At 39.6% G+C, this 17876-nt stretch overlaps 1 long non-coding RNA gene across 1 annotated transcript in view; it reads left to right on the top strand.

Annotated features, from left to right (window-relative positions):
- The window catches only part of LOC144819662 (uncharacterized), a 230215-nt gene that overhangs the window by 72332 nt on the left and 140007 nt on the right, over window positions 1–17876 (top strand). Inside the window, exon 2 of the long non-coding RNA XR_013607499.1 lies at window positions 10374–10445. This is a non-coding gene — a long non-coding RNA (uncharacterized LOC144819662). The remainder of the gene's footprint in view (window positions 1–10373; window positions 10446–17876) is intronic.

Genomic DNA, 17876 nt, shown 5'->3' with positions numbered 1-17876 from the left:
CCAAAGTTAGCAATTACCGCCCGTCCTGGCAGAGTGAGGGGTAGGTCTGCCGACATTTAACGGAGAAGACGCGTAAGTATCTCACGTCCTGATTATGGGAAGACACAGGCTGTGCCGCTTTAGGTGAGCCCTCAATGCTTGCAAGCTTATGGACAGCGGGCTTGTTCGTCCATGAGTCGACCGACATGACGGTGAGGTGCTTAGAGCGACGCTAGCCACTGTGGTCCCAGCGAGCATCATGTGTAAGGCAAATCCCTTCCCGGTGCAGAGAGGTCCAGGTCATTGGGTTGCTGACCTTGTCCGCACCATACCGCACTGCCCGAGTACTCTGACACAGCGCTCTCCTGTACTCCACGTTCCGGGACTTGCTTTTAAACTTCATTGCTGGTTCCCGGGCCATTGTAGAAGGTGGGGATACCAACTGCCTTTTACCTTTCATGTATACCATGCCTTATTTTTACTTTTGTAGGACACTGCACTATTCAGTGTCTACACCTGCCAGAACACGTTGTTACGAATTGTTGACCCCAAAGGGGTGAGTCTTTATTCGTGTTCACCACCCTGGGATTTCTACAGTATCATTCCATATGTTTTTAATTCAGCCACCATACACATGGTCACAACACCCCAGCTTGATGCATGCTTTTCTCACAATTTGAGTGTTGCTCCATTAATTTAAATTGTGTGACAAATGTTGAACTAGTTGTATATATTTACTCTTTATAACCTCTCTCTCCATACAGGTTGATGGTCTAGATTGACAGGTACCACTTTTTAGGGTGCTGTATGGGTGGTAGTTTACCTTCACTACATTGGACCAACACCAAAAAGTGTAGATAGATTTTGAATCGGTCCTGAAGAATTGCCGTCTATATGACATAATGACAAGAAACATGTTGACCTGACCTCAGAGCGCCACACCTCGTTTTAACCAAGAAAGGGGTACATTCATTAAATTAGTTCTGAGTGGACCTCCACTTCCTGTTTTAACTTCACTATTTTCACATCTACACTCACTAGGCCCCTCACACGCACTGCACCCAATGGGCAGGAAAAAAGAACTCATTCAAAGGGCCCCATCATGGGTGCCGATCGGCAATTGCAACGCCGACTCGATGAGGAGCAGACCCAATGCTGAAGCAAGACACCTAGCTGGCTGGGTGTGTGAGGGTCTTTTTCTGAAAGAAGGACATTTTCTCCTGGATCAAGCAAGTAGGGTAGTTCTCTTCACTCACACAAACCTACTGTCTTGTAGGAACAGCATATCTTTCTGTTTTGTACTGTTATTGGCCTGTATGCTTGGCCTGGTGAAAAAGCCCTCGGTCCCTCCATTCTTGTAGACATGTTCTTGTATATGATTAACCAGTCCTCTAATAGGCATACTTTCTGATTGGTCTGAGACAATGTTACTATCACTAGTTTTAACCTCTCTGACAATATTCTGAGCAGTTTATTGGCCTCAATATTTAGCAATTAAATGGTCCTAATTGAGGCACATTCATCAGGGGGTTTGCCCTCTTTTCATAAGAACGCGATGGTGGATAGTCTTTGATTCAGTGGGAGTGGACCCTCGTTCCTGGCCTTAATTAGCATGTGGAGCACATGCATTGCCAACTTGGTGGTCACTCTTTTATATAATTCAATAGTTATATCATTTGGTCCAAGGGCTTTCTCAGATTGAAGTTTCTATTATGGCTGCTGCATTCTCTTTAGCTTCACTCTCAGCCTTTAAGAATTGTTTATCTCCCACTGAGAGCCTGAGAAGCTGTATGGCTTTGAGAAAGTCTTGTATTTCCTCTGAGTATTTGATGACAGAGGACACATACATCTTTGTGTATTGGTCAGCACATTCCTCTGAAATTTCTGGGTTCCCCCAGACCAAATCCCCTTCAGCTTTTTAAATCTCTAGATCCCAATTTATAGGTTGATTTCACCTACAAACAGTACACAACTCTATCCTATACTACTAATCAATACACTCATCACTAACACAACGCCAATCAACACCATACATAACTACATCCCATTCAGACACACTCTCCCTGCTGTAATTACACCTAACAGACCACCTTTTGTCACTATAAAATGTATAATCATCCTTCGATCAGTTGTCCAACAAACACCCTCCTCTCCCTTCTACCATAATAACACTAACGCACAACACACTTTGTAACTCTTGCAACAAACCAGTCTAAGATAAACAGTCTCACCTCTACTTCATTCCCTCCTACACACAACTTACACTCTACTCATGAACACATCACCACCCCCTCTACGTCACATCCTCCTCTCACAAACAATACTACACAACCAAATCCATTGCATGAAACATATACATCAGCACACTTTTTCACTACTCCTCAAAAGCAAAACATATCACAAACACCAGCACAACAAGATCTTCAAAGCGCAGCACCTCATAATACTTACCATCACAAAATACAAACATATACCCACCTTTCAAACCACACAAAGGAACAAACTCCAATGCCAAGCTTTCACTCTTCCACCACACCTAACACAGATACAGCAATACAGCACCTCTCTTCTAACCTCTTCTCATCCATTGGACAATTTATAACATAACTACATGACCCACATGCTGCACCACCTCCCCTGACTCATACACCTTCCGCCATAAACACACACAAAAAATATAAGCAACATGCCAGACGTCACAACTTTGCTTCCCCATGTCTACTTCACAACAATGTTACACCATAAAAGCAACACAGCACTCCAACTCACTCTCAAACACCATCTCCAACACATACACATGCAGAACCATCAAAATGCCTTCTTAGAATGCTGGATAAGGAACATAATATAGAACAGCTACACGATTGTTATCCTAATACAGCTAATACCAGCACTAAAAACACACCTGCTACAAACCCACACAATACAGATCACTCTTCTACCAAACAAAGTCCCACTATCACCAAAGGCCACTCACTAAACTGTCTACTAATAAATGCTCGATCCCTCTCTAAAAACAAGCATCACAACTAGGACCTTCTCACCGATGCAAAAGCAGACATACTATACATAACCGAATCATGGTTGGGAGAAGATATGGCTCCAGTCCTGCATGAAGCCATTCCTATAGGCTATCAAATAATCACCCAAACTCGTATAGCCAAAAAAGGAGGTGGTCTAGCTGTTGTATTCAGGCAAACAATACATATGACTAAAATTGACAACATCTCCAAAAATAATTGTGAGGCTCTTCTAACAAGATGCAATCCTACACCGTCTTCCTCCTGTAACTTCCTGCTCCTTTACAGACCTCCACCTAGCAAGACAACATTCCCAGACACACTTCTAGACACAGTTTCAAACCTGATAACAATACACTCCAACCTATGCGTTCTAGGTGACCTTAACATTTGGTTTGATAAACCCAATACGACCCATCCAAAAACTATAATCACCGGCCTAGACGCTTTGAGCCTGCATCAGAGTTTCCACAATCCGACACACACCGCTGGACATATCCTAGATGTCTTTATTGCTAATACTAAACTAGTTACCTTTCAAACTATAACTCCAGTCACATGGTCAGACCACCACTTGCTTGCCTTCCAACATAAAACAACGCTAAGCGACTCACCTAAAACTACCTTACATCCATCCACCTATCGGCCGTGGAACAAACTCAACTTGGAACACTTGGAAACACAACTAACATCCAGTATAAATCTGGAAACCATACATTCTGTTCAAAATCTATATGAGTGGCTACAGGAAGCTTTTGACATCCTGATACCACTCAAAACCACGCACCAGAACAAAAGAAAAAAAGTGCCTTGGAGAAACGTAGAAATAAAAGACATAAAACATCAAATTAGAAATCTGTAATGTACCTGGCTCAAATCAAACGTCAAACAAGACAAACTTCACCTACAGAAAATTAACAGATTATACAAGTCTGCTATCCAAAAAGCTAAGAAAAGGTACTATTCAGACAGAATTAAAAACGCTAAATGTGCAAAAAAAGAATTCTATAAAATACTCAATGAATTTCGCAAACCAAATTGCCTAGAAGGAACTCATCCTGTTACTCAAGATTTCACAGAAAAACTGGCAAATCATTGCACGGACAAAGCAGACACATTGGAATCGTACTTAAAACAGAAACAAAGCACCAGCACTAACCCGTGTACAAAACAACAATCCAAGAATACTCTAATTAAGCCTCTCCGTTCCTTCAACACATCTCACACGATGAATTTATGAACACGGTCAAAGCAAGCAGGCCTGCTGGCAGCCCTTCTGACGCCTGTCCGCCACAAATTTTCAAGTCAATTCTTTTAACAACCTCTGCTGCCACTCCAGTAAGAAGAATCATCAACGATTCCTTAACTACTGGAACATTTCCAGAAGAACTAAAAAAGTCATACATACGCCCTTTACTGAAGAAAACAAACTTGGACCCGCTGAACCCTGACAACCACAGACCCATTACAAATGGACCGTTTCTCCTTTCGTATTTCGTCTCGAAAAGAGACAACCTTGAAAAACACAAATTTTATCTTTATAATTTGTCCTTTTCTGAAACCCTATTGATAACCGTTTTTTCCTTGAATATGTCACTTACTGCACTGTAAATATGGTTATGGTCACTACACTTGGGGCACTAAAATTTCTTATGTAAAAATATTAAGAATATTAATAAATAGTTTTTTCCATTTTGTATAAATAAATGTGCCTACTTCGGCTGAAGTTAGGTAGAAGTGTTTGAAATTGCTGTGAGCTTGTCTGAAGTATCTATATGACTATCTGATTAATGCAGTATTATATAGAAGAGCTAACCAGGAGAGATATATATAAATTGTGAATGATTAAGCATTGCAATTATTTTAGTTGCGAAATTTGTTATTGTTGTTCTAAATTAGTTCCTTGTGAACATTGTTTTTCAGTACACAATTCATTGAGGAGAATGACATACTTTCAGACTTCCAAACAGGATTCCGTCCGGGAAGAGGCACTGAATCTGCCCTGCTTGCCATCTGGGATGACCTAAAGAATACAGTTGGCCGCAACGGGGTTGCTGCGCTACTCCTCTTGGACCTCTCAGCTGCCTTTGACATGGTTGACCATGACGCTCTGAAACAAATACTCTATTAAACCGGCATAGTCGGAGCTGCTTTAGACTGGATAGCGTCCTACCTTCAAAACAGAACTAATGCCATCCATACCCCACCTTTCTTGTTCAAACCATACTCCACAAAAGCAGGGGTCCCTCAAGGTTCTATCATCTCGCCCATGCTTTTCAACATCTACATGAAGTCATTACCAGTACTGATCAATAAATTTCACCTCACGTGCTATAACTATGCAGATGACAAGCAAATACTCCTTCAACTGGAATGCCCCAAAGACATTGGAAAATCACCAATTTTCAGCTGTCTCAGAGCCGTGGATCAGTGGATGACCTGGAGCCATCTCAAATTGAATGCTTCAAAAACTGAAATACTCACGTGTGGTGATTGGAAACATTACAACCCGCTTGCCGCGTGGCCTGATGAACTGGGATCACTGTCCAAAGTATCGAAGGAAGTAAGAAACCTCGGAATGACCATGGACTCCAAGCTGTCGATGAATGCCCAAGTAGATAAGCCAGCAAGATCAAGCTTTGCTACTATAAAAACACTGCGACAAATTTTCCCTCATTTGGGATTTCCACACAAGGTCCAAGCTAGCATCTCCCTCGTTGTGTCCAAACTCGTTTACGCCAATAGCCTCTACCATGGTTCACCTTTAACAACCATAAAAAGACTACAACAGATTCAGAACTCGGCTGCCAGACTACTCTTGCATATCAAACCGCGAGACCACATCTCCCCTGCCTTGTAAGCCCTGCATTGGTTACCGGTTGCCAGAAGATCCACGTTCAAGCTGCTTTGTATCACCCACAAAGCAATACATGGAATGGGACCGCTCTTCATCAGGAATAAAATCACCAAACACATTCAACAAAGGAACCTCCGCTCTAAAGGAGCATCTCGCCTCAAAATCCCACCATACAAGAAAAAGAACACGGGTGGCACATCCTTCTCTGTTCAAGCAGCCAAACTATGGAACTCTTTACCCCCTAACATAAGGTCCACCGACAACCACCTTATCTTCAGAAAACTACTCAAGATTTGGCTCTTCCCCACATAAGCATCATATGCAAACAGAAATTTACAGCATATCAATCTGTATACAAGCATTTTTTCTCAGTATAGATATGTACCTATCTTTGTGTATTACTTTGTCTAAACATGTAAAATAATTGTGTTGTTGAGAGAAAAAATAATAATAAATAAAAAATTAAAAAACATCTTTGGTCTACATGTACATACTTCCATTGTGCATCTATGTACCTTCCGTGTTCTTGGATCTGTGTGTCTGTTACTTTTCTCCTGAAAAAGCATATCCAATGCACTACCCTATTTCTCATCCTGTGCCTCTATCAATATCTTTCATCTACATATACTTACCTCCTTTATGTATCTATATACTTTCAATGTAATAAGGATCTATATATTTATCACTTTCTTCTAATTTAGCATTTCCAATGCACTACCCTATTTCTCAGCCTATACTTTGCTCAATATATCTTCTAGCCCAACCTTCTGACTCATCTCAAACTTCTTCTACTACTCCTTCCAATGCACTACCCTATCTCTCATCCTATACATCTATCAATATATCCTCTACATCCACTCTCTCATTTATCCCAAACCCCATACCACTACTATGATTGCCAAAATAACCCTTTCTAGACTCTCTCCTACTCTACCCCTCCTTGCATCATCAGACACCTATTTTACTATACCAATCCCCTAAAACAAACCTTTCTAAACTCTTTCCTCTGAGTCCTCCCCTCCAAAACTCATTTTTACTCATCCAAAAGCCTCTTCCTATTGCTAAAAAAAATAAAAATAAAAATCTTTCACTCTTTTATCCCTCCACTATCCTTTTCAATCGAAATTAACAGACTAACATGTTCACCTCTCAAATTTCCATATTAAACTATACTAATATACTACCCAAATAACTGAATCACATATCCACTACTCAACTTACTTCATATTTTTTCACTATACTAATTTTCAACATTAATCCTTTATGGGTTCCGGATTGGCGTGCTACTCGCAAGAAAAGCAATTCAACACCCATCAGGGATAACAAGTGCTATATGAATGCCAATCTTTCTTTGCCTTTTATCCCTCCGCTATCCTTCTCACTCTAAGTAACTGACTAATATCCACCACTGAAATTACTTCATATTTCACCATATTAAATCACCACTAATCATTTGTAGGCTTCTTGAATAGCGTGCGTCAACAAGTGCTATATAAATACAAACCTTTGTCCTCCTCTATCCTTCTGCTCTCATTCCAAATCCAAATAACTGACTAACCTATCCACCACTTAAAATGTACTTGCATGTTTCACTATACTAATTCAACACTAATCCTCTCTGGGTCCCGGAGTAGCATGCTACTCGCCGAAAAAGCGATTTGACGCCTCGTCAGGGGTAGTAAGCGCTATTTAAATGCAATTACAATTACAATTACACTGAGAGGAAAGAAATGTATTACAAGCATTGTTTTCAGCAAAGTATCTATATTTCTGCTGCTTCAGATTTAGTCTGTGCTGCTGTTGTTCCCTACCATGCAATACATGAAGCCATTCTTTACTGAGAATTTCCACTTCAAGTTCATCCATTTAAGGCCCTTTTTCTTTTTCCAACCTAGTATCAGTGATTTTGGTTGTCTCTTTACTATTGCATGTAGGCTTCCTATAAGGTCATCTCGGACTCGACCGTTCAACTATTTTCCTTAGAGTGTAGATCTGTTCCTGGCTTTAGTTTTGCCACTATATCCTTGTTTTTAAATTACTATCTGTCCATGGTCCAGTCACCTTCTTTCCCCCCTTATCTTCCCCGCATTTTCAGCCACAACGGGGAGCGATCCGAGATTCGAATCAACAGGTGATTGCCTCCTACAAATCTACCCATGTGTAGGCTCTGTGTCAGGAAATAGACAATACGTGAAAAACGTCTGTGAGCCCCTGCTTAATATGTGTATTTTTTCAACAGCGGGTTATGAGCTCACCGTAAAGTCACCAATCCAAATGCCTCAAGGGAGCACAGCATTGGGTCAAACGTTACCTGAGTATCCTTAGTCCCTCTGTCCTATTCTTCATTGGCAACCACGTTCAAACCAACCCTAGTATAAGAATGCCTGGATGCAACTGCAGTTTCACATAGCCTATATCTGGAATGGTGGATGCATGCAGTTTTGGTAGGATATAAACTGAGTAGCGGTTCATTGTGAGTCCTTCTCAATGCCCGTCTGCATCGCACATCTACTCTGCTGGTCAAGCTATGTCCATTACGGTATAAGTGGAGATAATTTTTTAAATATCATCAGAGGTCTGCCCCGTGTGTGCTAGCACCTTGTAACTATATCTATTTAGCACCTTGCAAAGATTGCAACTTAGATGGGTTTCCAGTACCATGACAATGTCTGGGTCTTTTGAGGTACTGCAAAACCATTCCTCTTTTAATCCTACTGCCCAAACCATTAACATACAAGGATAGCACTTTTAGTGTTTATCCAGTGGGCATTTCACTGTCATATCAATTGTCTTCTCATTTTTAATACATGTTGAATATAAATAAACATATTTTTCATAAATCTGTCAATAAATTATTATACATTATCTATATTTCAATTCATTAATTTTCTACTACACATCGATTTATTTGTTCTAGTTTTAAAAAATATGTAAAATTATTTTACATTAATATTTAACATTCACATTTTTTACCATTTGTTTTAAAAGTTTGATCACCTTTTTTTACTTTTCCCTGTATTTTACCATAGGGAGATCTCCACCTGATGGGAGATACCACTGCCTACATGTACAAAGTTACAAGTAGTAACTTTACAAGCCTATATTTAGCTCCATTCCTTGCATTTTTCAGAGGGAGGACATGTAAGCCTATACTTTTGAGTAACTATACACACATAAATAGTGAACGGCCAAAGTGGAAAAGTTGTAAAGTTACTACAAAGTGAGCGAATCTACAAGTATAAATATTCCTTTGTGAATAGCGCTCTATACAATATTTATAGGAGTATATTGAGTGTGTGCATATCATCTACCTGTAAAAAAATACATTCTTAGGTCAGTGGTAGTCAATTAATGTTCACCAGTGATCTGTTTGATTTTCTCTGTGGAGTGCCCCAGCTACTCCTCCTCCTTCCAAACACTGCCTCGGGCCCAGAACTAGGGAAGAAAAAGGGCTCATTTAACTAGGAGGAAGATAAAGTATGAACACTTCATGAATGCAATTACAATGTAATACACTTCACCGGATCAGCTGACTTCTAGATCAGCAAGTTGAACTTTCTATCATGAAGAATCCACCTGTTCTGCAGATGTTCTGTGGGGATTTAGATGGACGGGTGGTAACAGGTGGGTAGATGAACACAGAGCTCTGTCTACATAATAATCCTGTAGGTATTCACAAACCTTACTAGTGGTTTTTCATAAGAAGTCAACCATCTACATTTTTATTCTTTTAAACATGGGGACTTGCTAAGTGTAAAAATTGTGAATGAAAACTCAAAAACACACAATAATTGTCACCAGTTCCATTGGAAAGGAGTTGCAGTAAATATATTTTCCTGTGGATTAGAAAATGTTTATTGTGACAATGCACATTACAGCCACCCTTGCTGCTGTGGATTTTCCATCCACAACATTAAGTGTGAATCAGCAGTAATATTCATGAAAATTTATGTCTAATTCAGATTGTCATTATTCCTACCGAAGTTTTATGTAAAATTTGGATGTATGACGTTACAATGCATACTTTTTACATCGCCTACCTTTAAATCGAAAGTTTTACAACGCATACCATTACAACGCATAATGCTTTTGGGTGCTGGATACTGAATAGTGAATAGTTTAATTTACTATTCCAACTCCAGTCCCCGTGGATAGTAGGGAAGGTGTTGGATAGTACATTAAACCTATTCCCTATCCTAGAGCGCCCCCCAGCGCTATGCGTTGTAATGGTTTGCGTTGTAAACGTTGCGTTGTAATGGTAGTTCGTTGTAAAAGTTTCCTTGTAAAGGCTGTATACCGTAAAATTTAGTTTACAGATTTGGGCCCGATTGATAATGGAGAAACCTGAAATAAGTTAACTGATTTTATTGACTAATCATCTAAATGTGCGCATAATTATTTATGTTTTTTGCATATTATTACCGGTATTTAAAAGCAATGTTTACAGTATTGTTTATCTAATGCACACAAAAACTGAATGCCTGCTTTCTAAAAGACAATGATCCATTTTCCTGCAGGGTTTTGTGTAAAGCATGAACAGCGGGTTAGTGCTCTATCTCCTTTTCACCATTGTCTGCTTCTCTACCACTGTAAGTAATGTCACTCTTATTTTCCTATTATAACTCAGACAATACTTTTATTTACTGTTAAAGAACAAATGAGAATAATTGGTATTGTATTTTGTACATTTGTACATTTTGAATAACAATTTGGCTACCTTAATAGTTAATGTATCTTCTTTGGGTGATTATCCGTTGGCAAGTTTACTAAATGTAGTGTAAAGTAAATCATGAATGTTTTGCTCTCACCTGTTCAGGGAGAAATACGTTAAGTGTGTGAGGTTGTTAAAAAGATGTACTTACAATTTACTCTCCCATATGCAATTGTGATCTCTACTGCAGCAAACAAAATGCTAAATTCGGCATTAAAGCAGGACATTCTCTTAAAAAGTGTTCTTTCCCCCCGTTAAGCATTGATCCGTTTTTGAGATGTTAATGTTTGAAAAATATATTGACAGTTGAAAAATATTTCTTTGTTTTGTTTAAAATGTAGCACTCTTTGATGAATGTGCAGGAATCTTGGTAGGCATTTAGCATAATAATCTTACGCTTTATAGTTTTGAATTCTTGCACATGCATCAAAGATAGGCAGTTAAAAATAGGGTAGAGACAAAAAAGTGCTAATTTTCTAATAACTTTGCCACCATTGGAAGAATCTACGCAAAAGTTGGCAGACAATAAGAGGGATTCGAATTGTTTTTGTATGTCTAGCTTTGTGCCAATACATACTGCAGGGGGGAGCAAGTTAAAGTGGGGGCAATTAAAGTTTAGCTTGTTAATAACATTGGAGCTGTTTGATGAATCTGCATGAAATGTGGCTGACGGCTAGCAAGTTGCACCCAGTGCAGGTATTTCAGGTTTCAAGTATATCCAATAAGAGGCGGATAACATATGTTTAATGTGTTATTATTTTTGACATTTTTTATGGATACACATGAAATTTAGCACAGGCCTAGCATGCCTAGCTTTGGTATATTATACGTTTTATGCAGGTCCATCAAGGGTCACATTTTAAGTGGAGTCAAATATTCCTGATTTGATAATAGAGTTTGCAAATTTTTATGAATCTCCACACAATTTGAAAGATGTTTACGGTTTAATTTTCAGTTGTTAAGGCAAGTATTGAGCTCAAAGTGGGGGTCAAATATAAATGCAAGGCTACAAAAGTTTCATTCACTAAGATCTTTGGCTCTGATTGATGAATCTGCATGAAATTTGGTACAAAGTTATTAAGCTAAACCTCATGCACAGATGTCAAGTTTCATCCAGGTATCACAAGCAGGCACACATACAACCATATACAAACACACACATACCTTCTTACGTCCATACACCAACCAACTTATGCCAAGCAATCCATATTCTCTAGCATGTTAGATTCAGAAACCACAGGGAGTATTGTGCAAATGCAATGTGATATGCACAAATTAGTTAATTCCTGGAGAAGTTTTTCTGTCTTTCTTTTTTTTCTCAGCCTGCTATACCCATGGATCTGTAGTTTAATTTTGAGTGTAAAACTGTACAAGTTTGTATCAATCAAAAAAGACAACCACCATACATTTCCACAGAACCACTATCACATATTTACACCCTTATACACCCAATTGCACACCATCGTAGAGCAGTACAGCCACCGTCATACATCCAAACAACAAACTTCAAATCACTCCTAAAAATGATTCTTTAAAAAAACAATGGAGAACTATAGTTTAAAGTAAGTAATGGGTCCTATAGTGTATTCACTTTTCACTTTCCCAAAGCAAAATACATACAAAGAACAGCACAAAAAACTAACTGTTAAAGTGATATTATAGTTTAGTTACATCAAAATCCTGAAATTCGAGATTCATACCATGCTGTGAGTACCGTGACTTCCACTCCCAACATGCACTGTGCATAGCCTCATCCATGACGTCTCTGATGAAATCACAAATAACATAATTTATGTCTTCACTGATGGCCTCTACAACAACCTCATACAGTTACATACAAAATCATCCTATAGCGACACAGCAGCTGTAACACATCCACCACAATACACAATCATAAACCAATAACATGTGCCAATACACCCATCATCACACTGATCATGAGATTGACTCAAACATACAATAAGATATCATAAAAATAGCCACAACCATCCACCAAACACACACCATTATATGACCACACAACTACTTTCACACACCACAAACCCACCCTCATATAAGAGTATCAGCAAAAGCATAACATTATATAGGACCATAGAAACTACATCAACATACAGCCACACAGTCACCATAACACACGTACTATCCTATAAGACCACACAACTAACAACACAGGAACACACATGCTTCATCATAAGACCACACCCACAATCAAACCTTTATACAAGCATCATTACACGGCTACACATCCACCATCAAATCACCATCACATAGAAACAGAACCACACGAACCATTAATAAGCTCACAGGGCCATTAATATATAGCCAGGCAGCCATTATCACAGGCCTTCCATCATAAATTAACACACAACATATGCCCATTCAGCCATTCAAAACTACCCTTTATGCCTTGGTATGCCTTCCCGTACACACCCTGCACAAGCACAATGTAAATTCATAATGAAATCAATCATGTTGATAAAAGACACCTACAGCTCGTACCACTGAAGCACCATGGGTGGCCATGGGCATTCAAAACCAGTCTCTTACGGATCCAGCCCAGCTTCCAAATTGAATGGCCAAATATCATGAAAAAGGCTTAAAGTAATCTGCTTCTACATGGGTAGGCAGTGAAGGGTTCATTACACCTCATACACATGACCTCTCTTCTACAGCCTGAAATGCAGATCTCCTGTATTCCAAACAACTTTTTGTTGTTGCAATTTGTATGCTATGACTGCAGCAAAAGAACATTTCTATAACACAGGTTAGTGTTCCTCGAGACAAATGAAAGATGTTCTCTGAGGCTGCACTCTGGAATATTGAGTACAAGAATATTGTGGCACACTAATATTGTGGACACAATATTGAGGGACAAAACAACAAAAATCTAATGAATATAGGGAAGTACAGATTTACTATTCTTAATTCCACATGCATGTACCTTGAAGAAAATATAAATATCGTAAAGGTCCACATATGTAGAGTTAGGTACAGAAATTCTGTACATACTTACCTTTCGATATTTGGTCCCTCGATATTCTGTCTATGATTTTAGTGTCCCACAATATTTTGTAGTCAAATTCAGATGTAGGAGCTTATAAATAGACCTGTGGGCTACTACATAAATCAGGGCTGGATTGGCCGTACCGGGCATCAGGTGTTTTTTCCCTCGAGGCTGGAGCGGTGGGGGATGGTTTTATTACTGGGGGGAGGTTTCGCAGCGATGCTGCAATAACAGCCCCCAGTCACAAAAGCAGCAATGCTTCACACTTGCACCCCCCTCCCCCCATGCCACGTGTACTGGTCTGACAAAGTTGTCAGCGCTGTTTTGAGTTCACAATTTGGCCCTGACATTGATCTGGAAATTTAAGCTTAAACCCTGATCCCAGACTATGTCTAGACTGTTTTACATTCTTGCCAAAATAGGTTTGGGAGATGGAGAGCTAGCGGAAAAGGCTGGAGGTCAAACAGGATGGTAATGCTTTAGGAGTAACAAGCATCTAATGATGCCTCATTAGCATACCAGCTGGAATCACTTTAGTGAATTTGGCTTTGGCCTAACCAGATGTCATCATTGGTGAAGCTTTCCTGTGGTACACTGACATGCAGATACATCTCAGTGCCAATGGCATATGAGTTTAAGTTATGAGTATGACCGTGGTCCCTAAAAGGGTCCATGAGATAGGTAATTTTGTCAGTATGGGTGCCTGTATGGCTTAATAATTTAAAGTAGTCTTGAAGTATGTGTTTTACTAACCTTTACTGTAACCATTTTCTGAGTTTATCATTGTTTGTATTACTAAATCTTAAATTAATATATTTGATAGATCTTTGTTTCCTAACACTAACTCTAATATTGTCTCTTACTAATAAATGAATATGAATATTGTTTATTGGATGTAATAATTTCTAACCAATTTTAAATATTTTTAATGTTTGATATTTCTAATAAATGAAAGGATTCATAACTTGTTGCTAATGTTTGCAATAACCCTAACTATAACCTTTGCTTATTCATTTTATTCTTGTAATTATTCTGATTTCTTTTTCAGATTGATCAATATATTACGTATTAACATTACCCTCACCCTAATGAAATTCCTGTACCTTACACATTTTATTTTAATGCATTCTGGTAATTAAGTTATGTTAATTTTTATGTAATTTAATTAGATTATATTTCTTTGTCAGCATCCAAATATAATTGTTTAATTTGAGGTAATGAAATTGCTTTCGTAGTGTACCATTTGTTTTTCAAAATACCATTTGTATACAAAATCATCTCCCAGTCTCTCTTCCACTGTCTCCGAACCATCGTTCTTTACGGTCCACCTTGTTCCTATGTTCCTATCCTGTTCGTCTGTGTCTCTGCCCCTATCTCTGTCTCTACATTTCTTTGTTCCTCTCTCTGTGCCTCTCTTTGTTCCCTTAATTTTATACCCGTATCTGTCCCTCTGACCCTGCCTTCCTTTCTGCTCCTGTGTCATTGTTGCACTCTCTGTACCATCCATCAAGTCCTGCTCCTCTGTCCTGGTGCCCCAGTCTTTGCCCCTGTCTCTTTGATCCTTTACCATGGTCTATTGCTCTGACTTTGTCCTTAGCCCTGTATGTTTGTTCCTCTGTCTCTATGGGGCATATGTATGAAAATCCGTGTTTGCGATTCTCAAATAGCGATTTTTTGAGAATGGCTATTTGAGAATCGCAATACGGGATGTATTTAAAAAATCGATTAGCAAATTGCGAAATTGCAATTAAGGAATACCTTCCCATTCATTTCTATGGGCCAGGAGGCCCATAGCAATGAATGGGAAGTCATTCTCAATTTGCGATTCGCAATTTGAGAATTGCAAATTGAGAATAATTTCAAGGGTGCAAGGGTGTCATAAGGACACCCTGATGCACCCCTGAAATTAACATGTGTGCGCATATGGCGCACATACATGCCCTAAGGGCATGTATGTGCACCACATGGCACCTTGACAAATGCCAAAAAGTGCATTTGTGAAAGAAATCGCAAATTACCACCAACCTGAAGTTGGTGGTAATTTGCGATTTTTTAAGGAGAAATCGCACAACTTGAGTGCTTGTTGCATAGCATTTAAGGAATCGCAATTGCGATTCCTTAAATGCTGACGCAATAATTAAGGAATTGCAATTTGCGATTCCTTAAATGGTTACGCAAAATTAAGGACTCGCAAATTTTGCGATTCCTTAATTTTGCAGTGCGATTTTCCTAAAACATTCCGTTTTGCGAATTTTTAGGCGCAAACGCTGCTTTTTTGCGATTCACATCGTTTGCGACTAAAAAATCTTTTCATACATATGCCCCTATATCTTTACCTTTGTCTCTCTACCTCTGTCTCTGTCTTAGTTTCTGAGTTTTGCTCCCTGCCTCCCTGTCCCTTTGACCCTGCCTCTGTGCCTCAGTCACTCTCTCCATCTCTTTGTTCCCTTGCCCCTGGCCATACTCCTCTACCTGTCCCCTTTACTGATTCTTCTGCCAGCCATAGTGATATTTTTTACTAGAATTTCAATTTTCTGCGTAAAAAAAGAAATCCCCCCCATGCCCAAGGAACAGAGGGGCAGATTTACAAGCCCCCTGCGCCACCAGTACGTCACGTACTGGTGGCGTAGGGTGCACCTCCATATTTGCAAGTTTACAAGGACAGAAAAAGACACCCTGCATGACTTTTCCTCTCCTTGTAAATACGGCTCCTTCACACGCAGCACTTTACATTGAAGATGCGTTCCATGGGTGTTGCTGTGGGTGTTCCCACTCCACACCCATGGAACAATGCACATCTCCAGATTTACAAGAAATCATAAATCTGGAGATGCGTGTGAATGCTACGCCATGCTAGAGGTAGCATAGCGAGGTGCAACGAGGAGAAATGTTTTTTATTTCTCCTCGGTTTTTACTCTTTCAATGCCTGCTTCATTCTACTGCACTCATTCCTGAGGTTAGTAAAACACATACAAAACATTTCTCCTTGTTGCGCCTCGCTATGCCACCTCTAGCGTGGCGTAGCATTCAGACGCATCTCCAGGTTTACGATTTCTTGTAAATCTGGAGATGTGTCTTGTTCCATGAGTGTTGTGTGGGAACACCCACAGCAACACCCATGGAACGCATCTTCAACGTAAAGTGCTGCGTGTGAAAGAGCTGTATTTACAAGGAGAGGAAAAGTCATGCAGGGTGGCTTTTCCTGTCCTTGTAAATATGGAGGTGTACCTTGCGCCACCTGTACGTGACGTACTGGTGGCGCAGGGGGCTTGTAAATTTGCCCCTCTGTTTCTTGGGCATGGGAGGGGATTTCTTTTTACGTAGAAAATTAAAATTCCAGTAAAAAATATCACTATCACTGGCAGAAGAATCAGTAAAAGGGACAGGAAGAGGGGTATGGCCAGGGGCAAGGGAACAAAGAGATAGAGAGACCCGCAAAGTGTGGTCAAATGGTAACTAAGAAGTTCTTGTTCTCCTTTTAGGACCCATCTTGAATATTCAATCTACCCCATTATTGGGAGGGACAATACACGAATATTATTTAGCATATGCATGACATACATGATCAATTCTATTTAAGTACAATTGTTGGCCAATATAGAAACGTACATATTTCCTTGGCAACTTACAGATTTTTCTCTCCACGAAGAGAACATTAATAAGCAAAGTCACATTTTTGACTCACCAATCAGTGAGCCAAAGATTACATGTTCCTTAATAAAAAAGTATACAAAACTAGGTGATGGATATATTTCCTCCCACTTTTGAATTCTTTCTTCACATTAACAAACTCTTTTTCTTTAAGGATAACCTAGTCACGTTTATTTGGGTAATGCTACCTATCTAGTTAACAGATGACCGTGTCCTATCCGCACACTTTTTGGAGACGATGTCTGTCACTCCACTCTGGGTGTATGTCTAGTGATATACCCCCAGATGCATCAACAACCCATTTTGCGATTCCTTAACAGCGAAAAATACCGATTCGCTATTAAGGAATAGCAAAATGGAATGCATCAAGAAATCACTAAATAAATAGCGATTTCTTAGAATTCCTTAATTGTGACTCGCAAATTGCGAGTCGCAATTAAGGAATACCTCTCCATTCATTCCTATCAATCAATCAATGACACTTATAGAGCGCGCTACATACCCGTAGGGTCTCAAGGCGCTTAGGGGAGGGGGGGGGGTGCCGCTACTGCTCGAACAGCCAGGTCTTCAGCTTCTTCCTGAAGGAGAGGTGGTCTTGGGTCAGGCGCAGGTCGGTCGGGAGGGAGTTCCAGGTCTTGGCGGCCAGGTAGGAGA

The sequence above is a fragment of the Lissotriton helveticus genome, chromosome 2_1 (assembly GCF_964261635.1).
Source record: "Lissotriton helveticus chromosome 2_1, aLisHel1.1, whole genome shotgun sequence".
In the NCBI taxonomy this organism is placed as follows: domain Eukaryota; kingdom Metazoa; phylum Chordata; class Amphibia; order Caudata; family Salamandridae; genus Lissotriton; species Lissotriton helveticus.
The sequence above is the reverse complement of the archived record's forward strand: the minus strand, read 5'-3'. Positions and strand labels throughout refer to the sequence as shown.